The sequence below is a fragment of the Orycteropus afer genome, unplaced genomic scaffold (assembly GCF_000298275.1).
Source record: "Orycteropus afer afer isolate SDZICR_OR568_19922 unplaced genomic scaffold, OryAfe1.0 scaffold00294, whole genome shotgun sequence".
Taxonomy (NCBI): Eukaryota; Metazoa; Chordata; class Mammalia; order Tubulidentata; family Orycteropodidae; genus Orycteropus; species Orycteropus afer.
In genome coordinates this window covers 2,143,053-2,161,588 of record NW_006921881.1, presented here as the reverse complement: position 1 = coordinate 2,161,588, position 18,536 = coordinate 2,143,053, and the positions used below count along the sequence as shown (strand labels likewise).

The window sequence follows — 18,536 nt, the reverse complement described above, 5'->3', positions numbered from 1 at the left end:
GGGGAGGTCAGGGAGGGAGGTGTGATGACTGGGATGGATGAAGACCTTCTGCACACAGTCCTGGGATGTGCCTGTCATCTCACAAGCCTCAAGTCCTTCCCATGCTGTCACAGACCCTAATGCAAAATCCAGACTAAATCATCTCGGAGAAAGAAGGCTGGCAGTAGATGGGAATTGGTGTTGGGTTCCTGGGGATAATCCAAACAGAGCATTTTTCCTACAGTAAATGTTATTTGCTCTAATTTCCATGACAAAAGTAACATATGTTCATTATAGAAATTGAGAAATAGAAAAATATTAGAAAGATGAATAAAATCTCTTATAATATTCCCTATATCTCAGAGAATGACTTCATTTTTTTAAAAAAATTATATTGAAATACACACACACACATACACATACAGTGTTTGCCATTTTAATTATTTTTAAGTGCAATTCAGTGACATTAATTACATTTACCATGTTATGCAAATATCACCACTATCTATTTCCAAAAATTTTCCATTAGCCTAAAATATACTCAGTAACCCTCAGTAACTCTCCATTTCCCGCTTCCCACAATCCCTGTTGTTGTTGTTGTTATGTGCTGTGGAGTCGGCCCCGACTCATAGCGACCCCTCCTTGGGTTTCTGAGGCAGTATCACTACGGAAGTGGATCGCCCAGCCTTCCTTCCGAGGAGTGGCTGGTGGGTTTGAACCGCCAGCCTTCTGGTTAGCAGTCAAGTGCCTTAGGCACTATGCTACCAGAGCTCCTACCACAATCCCTAGTAATCACCAATAACTTTTGTCTGTATGCATTTACCTAGTCTATGTATTTTATACACGTGGGATTGTACAATATTTGTTCTTTTGTGATTGACTTATTTCATTCAGCACAGTGTTTTCAAGGTTCATCCATGTGGTAGCAATCAGACATTTGTTTCTTTTTATGGCAAATAATATTCCACTGCATGTATCTGTCACATTTTGTGTAACCATTCATCTGTGAATGGTCACTTGGGTTGTTTCCATTTTTGGCTATTGTGAATAATGCTGTAGTGCTCATTTGTACTCATCAATGTATCTGTTTGAGTCTCTGCTTTCAAGTCTCTTGGGCATAGAGTTAGGAGTGGGTCTCAGACATTTTTTCTAGGTCACATATTGAGCTCATACTACATAGCTATTTTAACAAACATTTTCCCACATCATGGCAAATGGAGTAAGCTATTGTTGAGGTCAGGTCACCAAGAAACACCAGACGTGTTCTTTGGGGTGCGACTGCTCTAAAGAGACTCAATGGAGTGAGCTGCTTAGTGGGATGTCCACCTTCTTTTCAAACAAGTGAATGAAACAGATTGAAGAGACTTTGGGAATTATACACAGTTTTGATGTTGTGGGATTTGTTTTCATTCCTCTATCCAGGCTGAATATTCATCTCAAGGGTCTTGTACTAAAGCCAGGTTTTCCTCTCTGCATCCCTTTGCCTATACCTCAATGACCAGAATACTTCTTTCCAGATCATTATTGTAGCCAGTGGAATGAATATCTCATGGTAGAAATCTCCTAGGGAAATAAAGTTGCTGCCATGATAGATCTATTGAGGAGATGATCATCTCGTCCTGGGGTTTTGCCGCTGATTTGCATCATGGTTGGGCTCAGACACAAGGAATTCCTTGAGTTCCAACACAGATTTTATAATCTATGGTTCTGTTAATGTGATGCAGAACAGGAATTCTATAATCTAGAATTCAAGTGCCTTAGGCACTATGCTACTATGCTACAATAAGTCTCTGTTATCCTGTGGTTAAATGCCAAATGGTATCCCCAAACTGACAGTGAACATGTTTTCACTTGCAATGACTCAATTTCTTAACAGAGCAGAAGTCGTTTCTTGGTCTTTCTGCTTTAGAAGGTCACAAGTACATTTGTTTTTTATTTAATGTGCATAAAGCAAGGTTGTTGGTATGGCTTCTAGAGAGTTCTCAGCAATCTCAAAATAGTCATGCATTCATCCAGTCAACAAATATTTATGAAGTGCCTCCATGGGCCAACCATTATCCTAGGCTGGAGACAGTGATAAACAAAACAAATAAAAATCCTTGCCAAGATAGAAATTAAATTATTTATTGTATATTAGAAAATGATAAGTGTATAGTAATAGAACAGGGCAGGGGAGAGGAAAATGCCTCAGGAATGCAGGGAGGCTGTTGTGTTGAAGAGGGTGGTCAAAATAGGGCTCAGAGGGAGGTAGACTGGGAGACGATGAGTCAGGAGACATACCTGGGGCTGCAGAAGGTAGGAGAATGGGGCTCAGGCTCTCATTACTATCTGGAGAAGAACAAGGCAAGATATGAGATTCTGTCAAAGACTATATTTCAGATTCCACAAACATTTTAGAGTCTCCTGTGTTCTACACCCTGTGGAGAACTTTCCTCTCCATGCCTCCCTTCATCCTCACACTAAGCTGGTGCTGTTAACATCATTGTCATTTACAGTTGAGGACATGGAGCTTGCAAGCATTTAAGTGACATGACAGAGGATGTGAAGTTCATTGCGGGCAGAGCCTGGACTCCTCTGATTCCTGTAGGCGAGTGGTATTTTCCTTTCTGTTCTGCTGCCTGTTCCTTTATTCATTCAGTGAATGTTTCTTCATCTCTTACCATGTGCGCAGGCAATCTGGGTATAGTGAAAACCCTGATATCACAAATTTATTTAATCTTTCTGAGCCTTTAGTAAGATCCTAAAGGTTTGTGATGGCAATTAAATAAGAAAACATACAAATAACGTCCTTTAGGGGTTCCACAAATGCCACTGTCCCTCCTTCTCCAAGAGACTGACCTAATTTATAGAGGCTACATAGTGTGGTGGTCTTAACCAGTAGGAATCTGAGTCCTGGAGCCAGGTAACCTGGGTTCAGATACTGACTCAGTCTTCCACTTGCTAGATGTCCTTGGGGCAATTACTTAACCACTCTGAATCTTGTCCCCTTATTAAATCCAAAAAACCCTCTGCCATTGAGTTGATTCCAACTCATAGCAACTCCCGCTGGGTTTCCAAGGTGGTAAATCTGTATGGAAGTAGATTGCCAGGTCTTCCTTTCGTGGAGTGGCTGGTGGATTTGAACCGCTAGGCTTCTGGTTAGCAGTCAAATATCTTAGGCACATTGCCCCAGAGCTCCTTTGTCCCCTTATTTGTTGTTGTTGTTATGTGCCGTCGAGTCAGGGGGAAATAATAGTCTCCACCTCAAAGGATTATTGTAAAAGGTAAATATATTGATACATGTCCTCACTCATGGGATGTGCCTACCTCACATTAGGTGCTTGAGGAACGTTGGGCACTATTATAGCTGTAGAACTGTGTGCAAGTCATGTTTCTTCCCTGTCTTAGTGATGCAGTGCTGCTATAACAGAAACACTACGACTGGATGACTTTAACAAACAGAAATTTATTCTCTCACAGTTTAGGAGGCTGGAAGTTTGAATTCAAAGTGCTGCTGGCTCTAAGAGAAAGCTTTTTCTCTGTCAGCTCTGGAGGAAGTTCTTTTTTCAGCTTCTGCTGTGAAGATCTCCATCTGTCTTGGCATCTATTTTAGCCCCATCTCTGCTCACTCCTTCGTTTAATCTCTTATTTGTCCAAAGAAATGGACTCAAGACACAGCCTACATTAATCCTGCCTCATTAACATAACAAAGATACCCCATACCCAAATGGGATTATAACCACAGACATAGAGGACAGGATTTACAACACATACTTTTGTGGGGCACAATTCAAACCCTAACACTCCCTTAAACTCAAGTCTCTCAGCAGTAAAATAGGAGAGTTGGACTGACAGTCTCTAAGGTGATTTGTGGAGGATTTGGGAGATCAGTCACCATAGAAGAGAATCCAGACAGAGAATGTTTATGAGGCCTGGTCCAGAGAAGGTGTTCCATAAATCAAAGCTCTTTCTGGTAGTAGAGTCCCTGGATGGTGCAAATGGTTAATGTGTTTGGATGCTTACTGAAAGCCTGGAGATTGAAGTCTACTTCAAGGCACCTTGGAAGAAAGGCCTGGGGATCTGCTTCTGAAAAATCAGCCAGGGAACACCCCATGGAGCATGGAGCACAGTTCTACTCTGACACACAGGAATCAGAATCAACTTGATGGCCACTGGTTTTTATTATTGGTATTGCTGCCAAGGGAAGTGGGGGGTAGAATTGGCATAGCAGAGTGAGGACTGATAATTCAGCCCTCCTCTTGCCCTCCAACCTCAATTCCCTTCAGAGACTTTTGCTTCTCTACCACTCTCACCTTCCTTTAGTCCTATTCAAATTTCTATCAAGGATTGAGTTCCCAACCCCCAGCTCTCCTTGTTGGCAAAGAGGTGGGTGGACTGTAGTTTCCTGTGACTGGAAACTGGTCTAGGTGCCCGTCACTGCCCTGAGCTAACAGAGAGTAGAAATCTCAGTTATGTAACAACACTTTCTCTCTGACTCTTTGGCAATCTCCTGACTCTGGATCTCCTGGCCAGATATCAGAGACATCTCCTTTATCTCTATCTAGTTGTTTTTTCACAGGATTAAGGCCCATGTCTGTCTGTTGATAGGGGTGTTTTCCCTCACACCTTATCCTTAAACACAGTCAGTACCTTCCAGGTTCTAACTGCCTCAGTCAGGACCCCCTAACAGACATGTTTTCCTTCACTATGTCCAAAAACCAAAAACAAAACTCACTGCCATTGAGTCAGACCTGACTCATAGCAACCCCTCCTTGGGTTTCTGAGGTGGTATCTCTATGGAAGTTGATTGCCCAATCTTCCTTTCAAGAAGTGGCTGGTGGGTTTGAACTGCCAGCCTTCTGGTTAGCAGTCAAATACCTTAGGCACTACACCACCAGAGCTCCTTTGCCTCCCATAGTCCTAGCTGCCTTAAAGGTATATGAAGAAGGGGAAGCCAGTGGAGGGTCTACAAGTGTTGAGTTATTTACTCCCTGTATCCAGACCAAACTTTACCACCAAAATGAAAGTTTTCCATCTCCCTTCTCCACCCATCCACCCACTTCCCTTTCTATCATTCTCTCACCACTTATATGTATTGCTAATCCCTATGGGAAGTTCTGTCAGAGGCTTGACCTCAGTCTCTCACCTGCTCCATTTAGGATGCAGCTAGAATGTTAGGGAAAGATGAAGATTCTGGTATTTATTCCCTTGCCTCTCAGCCCTGCTGTGGAAAAGGGACTTTATTCCACAAGTGTATAAACCCTAAAGGAGCACCAGCTGAATAAAACACCAGTCAGTAAATACTCTCAAAACCTTATAATTTGAAAGGCATGGTGGGGAGTAGGGATTGACAGGCACACAAACAACTATAATGTCAAGTTGAAGGTAGCAGGAAAGAGTAATTAACGAAGGATTTTTTTTTTTTTTTTTTAATTATGATTTGGGTAAAAGATACAGAGCAAATTCATTTTCCATGTAACAGTTCATACACATTTTGTTTCATGACATTGATTGCAATCCCCCCAATGTAATTTCCCACTTCCTCCTGTGGCTACCTTTTCTCAGTGTCCTTCTTTCCCATGCATTCCTGCTCCCTGAGCTATCTCCCTGTGTATATACTGCTCTTCTAATCTCCCATGGTTGATCATTGTGAGTATAAATGTTCTAAGTACCTGGTATAAATGTTCACCCTGTATGCCTGTCTATTGTTTGTCTGGAAGCCATGGAAGTGGGTTCAATTCCGGGCCTGAAGGGAGACTAGGGGCCATAGTCTCAGGGGTTTCACCAGGCTCTATCAGACCAGTAAGCTGTAAGCCTGGTCTTTTTTTTATTATTTTGAGTTTTGTTCCACATTTTTCTCCTACTCTATCTAGGATCTCCTATACTGATCTCTTTCTGAGTGGTTGACAGTGGTAGCCAGGCACCATCCAGTTCTTCTGGTCCCAAGGTAGTGTAGGCTGAAGTTTGCTTGGTCCACTAGTCCCTTGGACTAATCATTTCCATGCGTCTTTTGTTTTCTTCATTCTTCTTTTCTCTGGATGAGGAGAGATCAATTGTTGCATATTAGCTGGCCACTTGCAAGCTTTTAAGACCAAAGTTGCTATTCACCAAAGTAGGATGTAGAAAAATGTTGTTGTGTAGTATGTTATCCCAATTGAGCCTGATGTTCTTCCTGCGACCTTAGTCCTGAGCCTATAGGGCTAACAACTCCCTCCCTCAGGGTGTTTGGCTGTGGCTAAGAAGTTACCATAACTTTGGCCCCCTTTAGCTCTATTAAATATATGGACATTCTTATAGCACATATAAATACGTATGTAGAAATGCCCTCTGTCAAACCTATATATGGTCATGGGTATATTCTCTTTTGCCTAGACATACCTGATCATTCAGCCTGTCTACCTGCCTGTTCCCCCATAGATTAATGTTTGTTATTACTGATAACACAGTATTGTGTATGTAAAAGTGTTCATATTTGCTGTCTGTACTTCTTGTGCACTTCTCTGTGCTTTCTTTTCCTTAGTATTATTGTGTTTGTCACTTGCTTTCAGTATATTGCCTTTCCCTTCACCCAAATCAATACTTGTCTCTTACCTACATAGCAATTTTCTCTCCCCTTCCCTTTCATCCCTGGTAACCAACAAAGAAAATTTCCATCCATATGAAAACCTTTCCTTGACTTTTTACAATAATGAACTAACACAGTATTTGTCCTTCTGTGATGGACTTATTTCACTCTACATAATGTCCTACAAGGTCATCCATGTTATAAGGTGTTTCATGAATTCTACATTATACTTTAGTGTTGCATAGTATTCCATTGTGTGTATGTACCATAGTTTGGTTATCCGTTCCTCCATAACAAACGATTTTTTTTTTTTTTTTTTTTGCTTTCTTTTTCCTGGTGATTACTTTGCTTGTATTTGTCCATTTCAAACAAATAATATTTTTTTTTGAGCACTGAGATGAAGGTAGATATTATCTCTTGGAGGGATCAGGAAAGATGCTATGAGGCCATCAGGATCTGAGGTTGGGAACTAAAGGGTAGAGATGTGGAAGAGGAAGAGGTATCTTGCAGAAGGCACAGCCTGAGCTAAAGTCCAGAGGCTGGAAATTTCCAAGTGAGTGTGGGAATTCAGTATTATAATACACTTAAAAGACAAACTGGGAAGAATTAAGGGACTAGAATATAAAGGGACTCCTAGATACGAATATAGACAGGAAGGCAGGAAAGAACATGGTGGAAGGTTTTTATTTGCCCCCCTCTCTCTCTCTACAGGTGCTACCATATTACAGGAACATCAGAAAACTGGTGGATTTTCAACATCTGACCCTTTATTCCTCCTTACTCCACGGCATGTTTATAGTACTCCCCGTGCCCACACTGCTTTTGATTCTGCACACAGTCCTCCAGGCCCCTCCAAATCTACAGAAATCCATAAAGCAAAACACCGCTGCACCACCACACACCATCCCAAACCTGTTCAAAAAGCTATAGAAACTCACACAAATGCTACGACTCTTCATGAAGTTTCTTCCACTTCTGAACAAAATCTCAGGAATCAAGGGAAAGACCCAGTTGTCCGGAATGAACGCTCTATTAATAATACTAGCTCTACTAAAAATCATAAAGAATCTTCTGATGCAAAACATATAACCCCAACACCCAACAGGAAAACAACTTGTCACAAGACCACCAGAGCAAATTCAACAATTACAAGAAACTCAGCAAAAACTTTGGAAAAGACCATCACTACTTTAAATAATAAAAGTATCACCTCATACAAGACTACAATTCCTTTACCCAAGTCAGTCAATTCAGAGACAAACAAAAGACTCACATCTTCCTCAGAAAACACAAAAGTCAGTCAAGATAAAATTACAACAGTCCCAGAAAAGACTACAACAGTGGCAGGGGAGTCATACAAGGTTACAAAAACCAAAGGACACTCAACCACAATAGAAGATCACATCACAGCTGCTAATCACAGAACTAAATTTGTCTCAGAAAAGACCTCTGGATCTCCTGTAAAACTCACAGAATACACAGAAAGGACTGCATTGACTCCTGAGAAGACCACAAGAGCCACAACAAAGACTAAAGAACATCCAAACAAGACCATCTCAGCCCATGAGAAAACCACAAAGACCCCAGTAAGGACCACAGAATATCTAAAAAAGATGACATGGATTCCTGATAAGAGCACAAGAATCCCAGTGAAGACCAATAAATGGTCAAAAAAGAATACATCTGCTCCAGTGACAACCTCAAAAATCCCAGTGAAGAGCCCAGAACATATAGAAAAGGATGCTCCAATGACAACCACAAGATTCCCAGTGGGGACCTTAGAACAGTCAGAAAAGACCACATCAGTCCCTTATAAGAAGAGCACCAGAGTTTCAGTGAAGACTCTAGAGCCAAAAAAGACCACATTGGCTCCAGAGAAGACTATAAAAGTGCCAGAGAAGACCACTAAACAGATGAAAACTACTACATGGACAACTGAAAAGACCAAAAGAGTCCCAGCAAAACACCCAGAACACCCAGAAAAGATCACAGTGGCAACTGAGTCTACAAGACATCCATTCACGATCACAGGAGATATATCTCTCACTACTACCTCACATTCAAATAAAAATGAGGTTACCCACCAGGTGCCCATTGAGTCTTTTACACTCACTACATCCAGCTTGGAATTGAGCTCCAAGATATCAGAAGCCCCAGGGAACAAAAGCCATCCATATCAGAATAAAGGTGGCTCAAAGGGAAGTCTCCATGCTGGAGAGACGGGGGAGAATGATTCATTCCCTGCTTGGGCCATAGTCCTGGTGGTCTTTGTGGCTGTGATTCTCCTCCTGGTGTTCTTCAGCCTGATTTTCCTGGTAAGGGACAAGGATGCAACAGGGAACTAGTGGGACAGGGAGTTGAAGTGCTATTATGGGTCAGAACTAGAATGATAGGAAAAGAGACATGATGGCTAGATGTTGTTATTGTTACTAGGTTTAGGTGTCATTGAGTCAGTCAGTTCCGACTCATAGCAACCCCATGCACAACAGAACAAAATATTGCCTAGTCGCTGAGAAATTCTTGTTAGTTGCTGTCAAGTAAGCTCTGACTCATAGCAACCTTATGTAACACAGAACAAAACATTGCTTGGTCTTGTGCCATCCTCACAATCATTGGTATGTTTGAGTCCATTGTTGCGGCCATTATGTAGTGCCTTCCAACCTGGAGGTACTTCTAGCATTATATTGAACAACACTCTATGGTGGTTCAGAAAGTTTTTATTGGCTAATTTTTGGAAGTAGATCATCAGGACTTTCTCCCTAGTCTGTATGAGTCTGGAATTTCTATTGAAACTTGTCCACCATAGATGACTCTGCTGATATTTGAAATATCAGTGGCATCGCTTTCAGCATCATAGCAACATGTAAGCTACCACAGTATGACAAATTGACAGGTGGTGGAATGGGGGTAGTAGTGGTGAAAACTATGGGGAAAGACAATAGATGCATGGGATTAAAGAAATGGTATTGGGGAAAAGGATGTGGCTGAGAAAAAAATGGTATAAAGGAGGGAAAATTGGAGGATTGGAGTTAGAGTCTGTGAAAAGGGAACATAAGGACAAGGGGATTAGGACAGAGGCGAGAATTAGAGATGGAGTTGAATTCAGGGTGATGGATCTGGGGCTGGAATAAGGATGTAGGTCTGGATGGAATCTTGGGAAAGGAGGCAGCCACTGGGCAAGGATCAGGGAGAATAAAATCAAAGAGCCTGAGATATGAGTGTTGAAGAAAGCAAGCGACATGGCAGATGATACTCCTTTCTTCTTTGTCTTCAATTGCAGGTCTCCTGTTTGACTCGAACACGCCATCCACTGACCCAGAAATCTCAGGAGAATGACCCAGAAGATGATGGAGGCCCTAATTCCTACCCAGTCTACCTGATGGAGCAGCAGACTTTGGGCAAGGGCCAAATCCCTTCCTCACGATGATCATTGGGAAGTTACCCAACTCTAGCTCTTCCATGACCTACCCTTTTCTCAGATGAGGAATTAAAGCTATGATTCCTATTTCCTGGACTCCAGAAAGGGTGCAGATTAATGATAGTTAACAACATTAACCATCCATCTGCTGGGTTCCTATAGAAAATGGTTGGGGAATGAAATGATAAACAAGAAGGATAAGAGTTTGTGGGATAGAGAAGAAGGAATGAATTATGCAAGCAAATGTTCTCCAGAGAAGATGATGTCCTGAGAATGCAAAGGTGTTTGATGGACATGTGGGGTAGGACTGATACAAGACATGACTCCTAGAAGGAGCATGGTTAATGGAAATTCAGGAGCCTTAGAGGGCAATGACTTGGGAATGGGGGCAATGGAAAGTCGGAGAATGAAGACTGAGCCCTTGGTCTTCAGGAGTGATACATATTATCTCCATCCACTGTTATTTAGAGTTGGTGTGCAAGTAGTCTTATCTCTGAGTTCCTAAGGACCCTGCAGTTCTTCTTTTTAATGAAAAAATAAGTTCTGAGAAGATTTTTCCCCCTTCCTCATCCTCTCCATTTCCTACAGAAAGGAAATTTCCAGAGAAGATAAATATCCCTCAATTAGATGATTCCTCCCCCTCCCTCCACATTCCTTTAGTTTTTCTAAATGTCTACAGTAGGGATACTATTGCTTTGGCTTGCTGGGTTGTAGGAGGGAAAGGGACTTTGGTTTTACCTGTAGTGTCATCCACTGATCCCTGTCCCAGACCTTCCCTGATGATATTCCCCTCTCAACATTTATTTTCTCATCTTTTCCACCAAAAGTCTGTTCTTACTTTCCCTTGTAGGATCCACTCACCTTGTCCTTTGTGGTCCTTGTATTAATCCTCTCTCCCTATAACTCCACCCAAATTCCAGACATTTCATCTCTGTGCTTCCTGAATTTTCTCTCCAACTTATTACAGCTCTTTTACCTATTGGGCTGAGAGGGGAAAGAGAAAATTGACTGAGGATAGTTTCTTTCTTCTTCTTCTTCTTTTTTTTTAATAATAAAATATAAACTATTTATAAAATAAGGACATCATAGTTATTGGACTATCAGGTGGGAGGAAATCCTGGCTGGTGGCCTTGGCTCTGAATGTGATCTCACACATGACCATGAACAGGAGAGGCTGGAGGACAAGACTGAGGTTCTTTGTGGCTGGAGGAATGGAGGCTGTATCTCTATTGCTCCAAAAATGGCTCCCCTTCTGTATTTAGATAAGAGCTAGTCTTAGTTCAAGCTGGGCTTATGTGCATGGTGACAAAGTTAGGTGAAAATATGTCAATTAATAAGCAAATATATATTTTAAGCACTGGTTATATTATCATTTGAGGATATAAAAAGTACAATACATGGTTACCACATAAGATACAAAGGGAAATTAATCCCTTTGTAAGTAATCCAACAGTCGTCACAAGGCAGTACTATACAGACTAAAACAACACTCTAATTAATTAAATCCAAAAGCAGAAGGTTAAGTAAGTGCTCGGCTGCTAAGTGAAAAGGTGGTAGTTTGAATCCACCCAGATGCACCTCAGAAGAAAGGCCTGGTGATCTGCTTCTGAAAAGTCAGCATTGAAAACTGACCAAATCTACTCTCACACACATGGAGCCTCCATAGGTCAAAATTAGCTTGACAGCAACTGATTAACTGGTACCATTTACCATAGTTATGTCAGGACACCAGCCATGCCTAAGTGTCAGAGCCAGCTTTCCTCCCAACAGAAGCACACCCCCCCCCATTGACCACATAGCATTAGTGCTCACTCTTATCTGAGAAGGCTGGTGGTTCAAACCCACCAGCCCCTCCTCAGAAGGAAGGTTGGGCAATCTACTTCCATAGTGATACTGCCTCGGAAACCCAAGGAGGGGTTGCTATGAGTCGGGTGGACTCCAGGGCACATAACAACAACAACAACAACAACAACAACAACAATTTATCTGAGGAGAGTGACATTGTCACTGACAAGAAAGGCATTCCAGTCTGCTGTAGGCCTTCTAATCTTAGTTTCTTCCAGAATCAAATACCAGGGCACAGGTCACTGATTTGTTACATTGGCACCCCCACGTGCAGGACACTGGAAGCCTATCATTGACAGTAATCCTGACCTGGACATGGGTGATGCCATTGAACTGTTTGGACTGGCTGGCAGCCAGAGTCCAGCTCTGGTCACTCAGCCCAGCGGGCCTCTCCTGCCTCATCCCAGACCTGCTCTACTGAGGGCAGCACTAAAGGTGCAGGTTAAAAGCCTGGGTTCCAGAAGGATGTCTGCTAGGTGCCAGAGGAGCCCCAGACTTAGGTCTCTGGAGAGTCTTGAGGCACAGAGGGATGCTTGGGTTCTGGAAAATGACTGGGCAGCCCCAGAGAAAAGGAGGAGGATGCTTGGTTTCTGGTCATCTGGGCTGATGGTAACAGTATGTGGTAGCTGCCAGGACCTGGCCTTACTAGCCCTGAGAGGGATGTCATGACCCTGCCCCCAGGCCCTAAGCATTGATTTTTCCCCAGCATGAACCCTAATTAAAACAAAAACAAAAACAAAAACAAAAACACCTCTGCCTCTTCAGGCCCGAACATCCAATGAGACCGACTTCTTAGCTTGCCTAGGCACCAACCTGGAGCTGGAGATCAAAGGGTGTGTGTGGCCAGGAGGGGACATTCTTAGTCTGGCAATGTGGACCATGGGTCCTGGAGGCCTCAGGCCATTATGTTTCTTCTTACTTCTTTCCTAGCTCTCCTATACCTCTTTCTTGCTACTTATCACATTGAAATCAAGAGAGAACTCTTTTAACAAGCTCCAGACCTGGGCCCTCATTAAGTTAAACTACTTAATATTGACTCCCTTTTCACACCCAGAAGGGGACCACCTGGAGGAGAGGTGGAGGGGAGAGAGGGGGCCCAATGCCCTGAAGGCAGGGTGGGCTACCTCCACAGAACAGAAGAGAGACCCCTAGGGCAGGGCGGGCACATACTTAGTTGGGGACGCCCAAGGCTACCTGCTGTTACCTGGAACAAGGCACTGGAGCAGCAGCCTGGGTTAGCGAGCCTGCAGCCGAGCCTCCTTCCATAGAGGCACCACTCGGCTGTCAGCTCCCAGATCTCTCCCATCTCTGAGGTGGGCTCAGGCGGGGAGCAGCTGCCAGTTCGGTTCCAGTTGTCTGTGGCTCCTTTCAGTCCCAGCCTGGCGCTGAGCATCCCAGCTGTGCTGTGGCCATGCTGCAGCTAGCTGTCGCCCCTTTGCCCAGCCTGGGATACCCAGGGCTCAGTTTCTGACCCACAGTCCACGTTCCTTTGTCTTGGTGCCTTCAGGGTTTCTGTGCCTCTCCTCACTCACTACAGATAATAAAACCGTAGGGGGTGTTTGTGTCCTGCCTGCTCCTGCTAGGCATCCTTCAATCACCCTGTGAGTTTTTTCTTATTAGGCCCATTTTACAGATGAGAAAACCCAGGCTCAGAGAAGAGCCTTGTCCAAATCCTCACACTAACGGGAAATAGAATTGTTGATTTTCTCCAAACATCAGTTTTACTTTGTGATTTGTGGTCCTACGTACTCGCCCCTGGCATGACCTGAGTGGTGGGGTGTTTAGACAGACCACTTAACAAACACAGTGGGATTCAGGTTTGGGCAAGAACTTGTTGTGAGTCAATCTGAAGCCAGAGTTCTAGCAGCCTCCAGGAAAATCTTTAACCAGAAACCTTTTAGTGTCAGCAATGCTAACAGGACTTTTGGAATTCTAAACACTCCTTAGGGCCTTTATCTGCCCTCCAGTCTCAGCAGGTATCAAGGAACTTCCTCCGAACTCAGCACGCATCACAAAAGCCATCCGGATTCAGCACGTATCGGAGATTTGTTGGGCTCCTGAAAGTCTCCCACATACCTAAGCCTCCATCCTCCCTAGATAATATTTTCCTAAGTGAACTTTGGAGCCGGGGGGTTTCTTTACGTCCCCCAACATCTTAGATCACTGCCCTAAATCCTTTAGCAACCACCAATCATCTGTACCCTCTTGCCCTGGTGCTGCCCCTCCCCATATTGTTCCATAAATTTGTGAGAATATCAGGGCACGGGGTCTTTTGCTCAAGCCACTGATCTGGTAAGGGCAAAGACCCTAACTTAAGTTAGCTAATAAACCCTCCTATTGCTTTTGCATTGTCGTGTGTTGGCATATTTCTCTCGCCGAGGAACTCCTTCTTAACCTGGGCACAACATTGTCTACCTCCTTCCAGATTCTGTTCTCCCCTTCCAGATCCTTGGATTTACGGGGTCCTGTTCTTCTGGGCCAGTAGTCAGTGTCCAGGGTCCTCAGTCAGGTTCTTTTCAGCCACCATCTGTCTCCTGAGACCCATTAACCAGCCTCACAGTCACAGGTGCTCCATCCTCCTCTCAGCAGGCCTTTTTTTTTTTTTTTTTTTTTTAAACTGTGATCTGGGTGAAAGTTTATATAGCAAATTCATTTTCCATATAACAGTTTGTAGACATTTTGTTTCATGATATTGATTGCAATCCCTACAATGCAACAGCTCTCTTCTCACTTCCTCCCTGTGTTTACTTTTCCCCCTTGTCCTTTCCTATGCCTTCCTGCCCTCTGAGCTCTCTCCATGCAAATACTGCCTTTTGATCTCCCACGGTTGATTGTTCTAAAGAGTATAACCTACCTGCTGTAAATGTTCACCTTATATGCCTGTCTATTGTTTGGCTGGAAGGCAATGGGAGTGAGTTCAATTAATTCTAGGCCTGAAGGGTGAATAGGGGCCATATAGTCTCAGGGGTTTCACCAGTCTATCAGACCAGTAAGTTAAGGTACCTTTTGCAGCATACTGTCCCACAACTCACTGTCCAGCTGCCTAGAAGAAAAGATTCAATGAATTGGGGACTGGTCACTTTCATTTCCCCACTCTCTGCTATCTACAAAGGCCTCTGTCCCGGAAATGAGACATCCACTAGAACATAGATTTTTGCTGACATCTGGTCCTGAGTGTGGGTCCCCTGTTCTCTGACAGGTTTGATTCCTTGTTCTCTTCCCTCCCTGCTCCTCCCCTCAGAGCACTGTGGGGAAGTCAGCAATCTCCCCCCTATTGGCCCTGATCTTCCACCTAGAGGGGTACCCTATCTTCCTCAATCCTAAAATGTCAGAGATACACAGCTTCAGAGAGGCCCCTTACAGGAGAGGGAGGACCCTGAGGTGCCCCCCCCCCCAGTTACAATTATAAATGCCACAGCTACAGCCAGGGGAGAAAATAAATTAAGCCAGAAACAGTGGGAGCAAAGTGTGGAATACAGGTGTTCAGCTCTCTCAACCCTTGTGTTTGTGAACATCAGGCCTACCCCAACTTTTTTGGCCCTCCTAGGAGCTTAGCTCTGATAAGTGTTAATTCTTCCTGTAAGTTTCAATTCTTCATGTCCCATTGACACACCAGGCATCAACTACCCCTCTGCAGTCCATGGCTGCTCTAGAACCCAGGCATACTAGCTAACAACTTCCCGTGTGGATTATTTCAAGATGAGGAGAAGCAGTTTTCCCTTGCTTCCAACACCCTGGTGATTCTCTTTGGAATCCTGGGTCCTGGTAAGTAAATTCTCCCTCACTCAGAGGGGAGGATGGAAGCCACAGAGAGTCTGAGGGAGGCAGGGATCCCTATCCCAGGCACTCTGCTGGCATATTCTCATTCTCCTTCTGGAAGCAAAGATGATGAATTTCCTTTTTGCCCACATCTGTCCAAATCAGTACTGACCTCAGCTCCATTGACTACAACTCAGACCCTCATGTTCACCTTTATCCCTTCCCTCCAACTCCCAGTTATGAGTATGAACACAAGTAGCATTGTGTCTATTTCCCTTAGAATTCTGGAGTTCTCTAGCTGTTTGATAAATGTTTATATCTAACTTGAAAATTGCAGTTTTATTATTATCCATTTTCAATATTAATTCAATATTATATGTTGTTGTTGCTGTGTGCCGTCAAGTCAGACCTGACTCATAGCGACCCCTCCTTCGGTTTCTGAAGTGGTATCACTACAGAAGTAGATTGCCCAAAAGGTTATTTCAATATTCATCTTACCCAAATTACAGCTAGGCTCCAAGTCTAAAGGCAAAGCAAGTGAAAATATTCCTTCTGGAAATGCTGCCTAAATTTAAATTCTTGATCAGCTCTCACAATTTCCTGATAGAAATATATCTGGAGGGAGACCACCAAGATTCCAGGGCTACAAGAGCTGTAAGTGGAACTAGGCTGAGGAGATGTGAAATCTAGGCTCCTATGTTCCTAGTGAAGTCCCTGAATGGCACAAATAGTTTGCATATGGCTACTAACTTAAAGATTGGCAGTTTGATCACACCCAGAGGCACCACAGAAGAAAGATCAGGTGATTTCCTTCCACAAAGATTACAGCCAAGAAAACTCTATGGCATTATGTTTTGCTCGATGACACATGGTGTTGTCATGAGTTGGAATTGACTCCATGGCAACTGGTTTGTTTTTTTGGTTTATATTCCTAGCCACTTCAGCTGACTTCTCTCCTTGACTTCTTTGAAATGTCAACTCTCTCTCTCCTTAGTCATTAAGACTCATGACTGACAACTTACAACACCTCTTGACTTCCACTGTAGGATGGAATGCCATAAAAGAGAGTGGGGAAGGTGGGTGCAGAATTGACAGAACAAGCATAAGTTGAATGAAGAGGAGAAGGTTTTCTAGTATTTTCTTGTTTCCCTATCAATGTCTGTTTCTTGCCTTCTCCCTCTGCTCTGTCCCAGTGACTCTTCCTGAAGACTGCCTTGCACATCCTGTTCTCTTCCTCCTCCCGCAGCTCTGCAGGCTCATGCGTCTTGAATGGCTTCAACTAGTATTGTTACAGATGGCTTCCAGTCTCATCTCTCCCCTGAAATCCAGTCCTACCTTTCCAGTTTTTTTTTTTACAATAAAATGTTCACTTAGATGTCATGTCATATTGAGCATGCCATTCACCCGTTCATTCAGCAAACATTTTTTGAACATCTACAGTGTGGTAGGTCTGGAGCTACATCAGAGAATAAAGCAGGGGCAGCCTCTGCCCTCATGGAGCTCACAGTCCACCAGGAAAGGCAGATATCACAAGAAGAATGGCACATAAACAGAAAAGACAAGTGCACAATAATGTCAGCTGTGCCCCTTACCTTCCCACCATCAGCTCTACAAATACCTCATCTGCATCCATTCCTTCCTCCCTTCTTCCTGCTTTCCATGGAAGGAGCATCCCCCCCACCTGGACACTGGTTCCCATTTCATTCCTCCTGCCTTCTCAGTGGGTTTTTCCTCCCCTGCCTACATTTTTTTTTTTTAACTTCTTCCTTTCCAGGGTCCTTCCTATGAACACCCAGACAAGCTCTAGGACAGTGTGCACAGGAATCATGTGGGGGAGAAAAGTTAATAATACAGGTGCTTAGGTGGAAAACGCAGAACAGAATTTCAAATTTTCATGGAATCCAGACGTTTTGGTGTCATGGAGTCCAGATGAACCCCTGAAACTGTTGCCCTGAGATAACCTTGAAATCTTAAATAAAAACATACCCTAGAGTCTTCTTAAAACCAAATTATAGTCTACCTTAACTAGTAAAAAATGACTGTCTTGAAAATTATGTTGTCTTAAGAACTATCTGTATGGGATCGAAGTGAAAACAACAACTGGAAAGATTAGATAGGAACCTAGAGATCAGTGAGTTGATGTTAATGGTGGAGGAACACCTCAGAAAAGGAGGGTGGCAATGGAAACACAATTAGAAGAATGTAATCAACGCCACTGAATTGTACAGGTAGAAACAGTTGAATTGGTTTACGTTCTCCTCAACAACAATAAAATTTAAAAGAAAGAGGAAAAAAATAAACAAATAAAATGCAAATAAAAAAAATTAAACGTAGGTGCTTGGGCCATGCCTCACAGAGTTCATGACTCAGTTAAATTTGAGTAGGTTCTGGGATCTGAATTATAACACTCTTTATGCAATCCTGGTGCCCATGGTCCACTGGCCACACTTCTTTTTTTTTTTTTTTTTTTAATTTTATTGTGATATGGGTGCAAAGGAGAGAAGGTTAGCACTCCCCTTGACATGGATGAAAGAGGCCCTTGGGCCTTACAACACACATACAGTTAAGGCATTGCCACCTACTCTGTGGCATCTAACCATGGTTTGGGAGCTCTGGTAGCATAGTCTAAGGCACTTGACTGCTAACCAGAAGGCTGGCGGTTCAAAGCCACCAGCCACTCCTTGGAAGAAATCTTGGACAATCTACTTCTGCAGTGACACTGCCTGGGAAACCCAAGGAGGGGTCGCTATGAGTGGGTCCAACTCGATAGCACATAACAACAACAATAACAATTCATTTTACACAAAACAGTTTATGCACATTTGGTTTCATGGCCCCGATTACAATCCTCAACCATAAAAAGCTCTCCTCCCATCACCTCCCACATAGTCACCTCCCTGTGACTATGCCTTTTCCTGTGCCCTCTGATCTATGTATTCCTATCTGCCCAGCTTTCCCTCTATGCAAATGCTGCCCTTCTGATGCCTCATG

At 43.3% G+C, this 18,536-nt stretch overlaps 1 non-coding gene across 1 annotated transcript; it reads left to right on the top strand.

Moving 5' to 3' along the window:
- The first annotated feature begins 18,027 nt into the window (after positions 1-18,027).
- Positions 18,028-18,153, top strand: LOC122151082. Its single transcript, XR_006163959.1, has one exon. It is a non-coding gene; the product is annotated as a U6atac minor spliceosomal RNA (small nuclear RNA).
- The last annotated feature ends 383 nt before the right edge of the window (positions 18,154-18,536 follow it).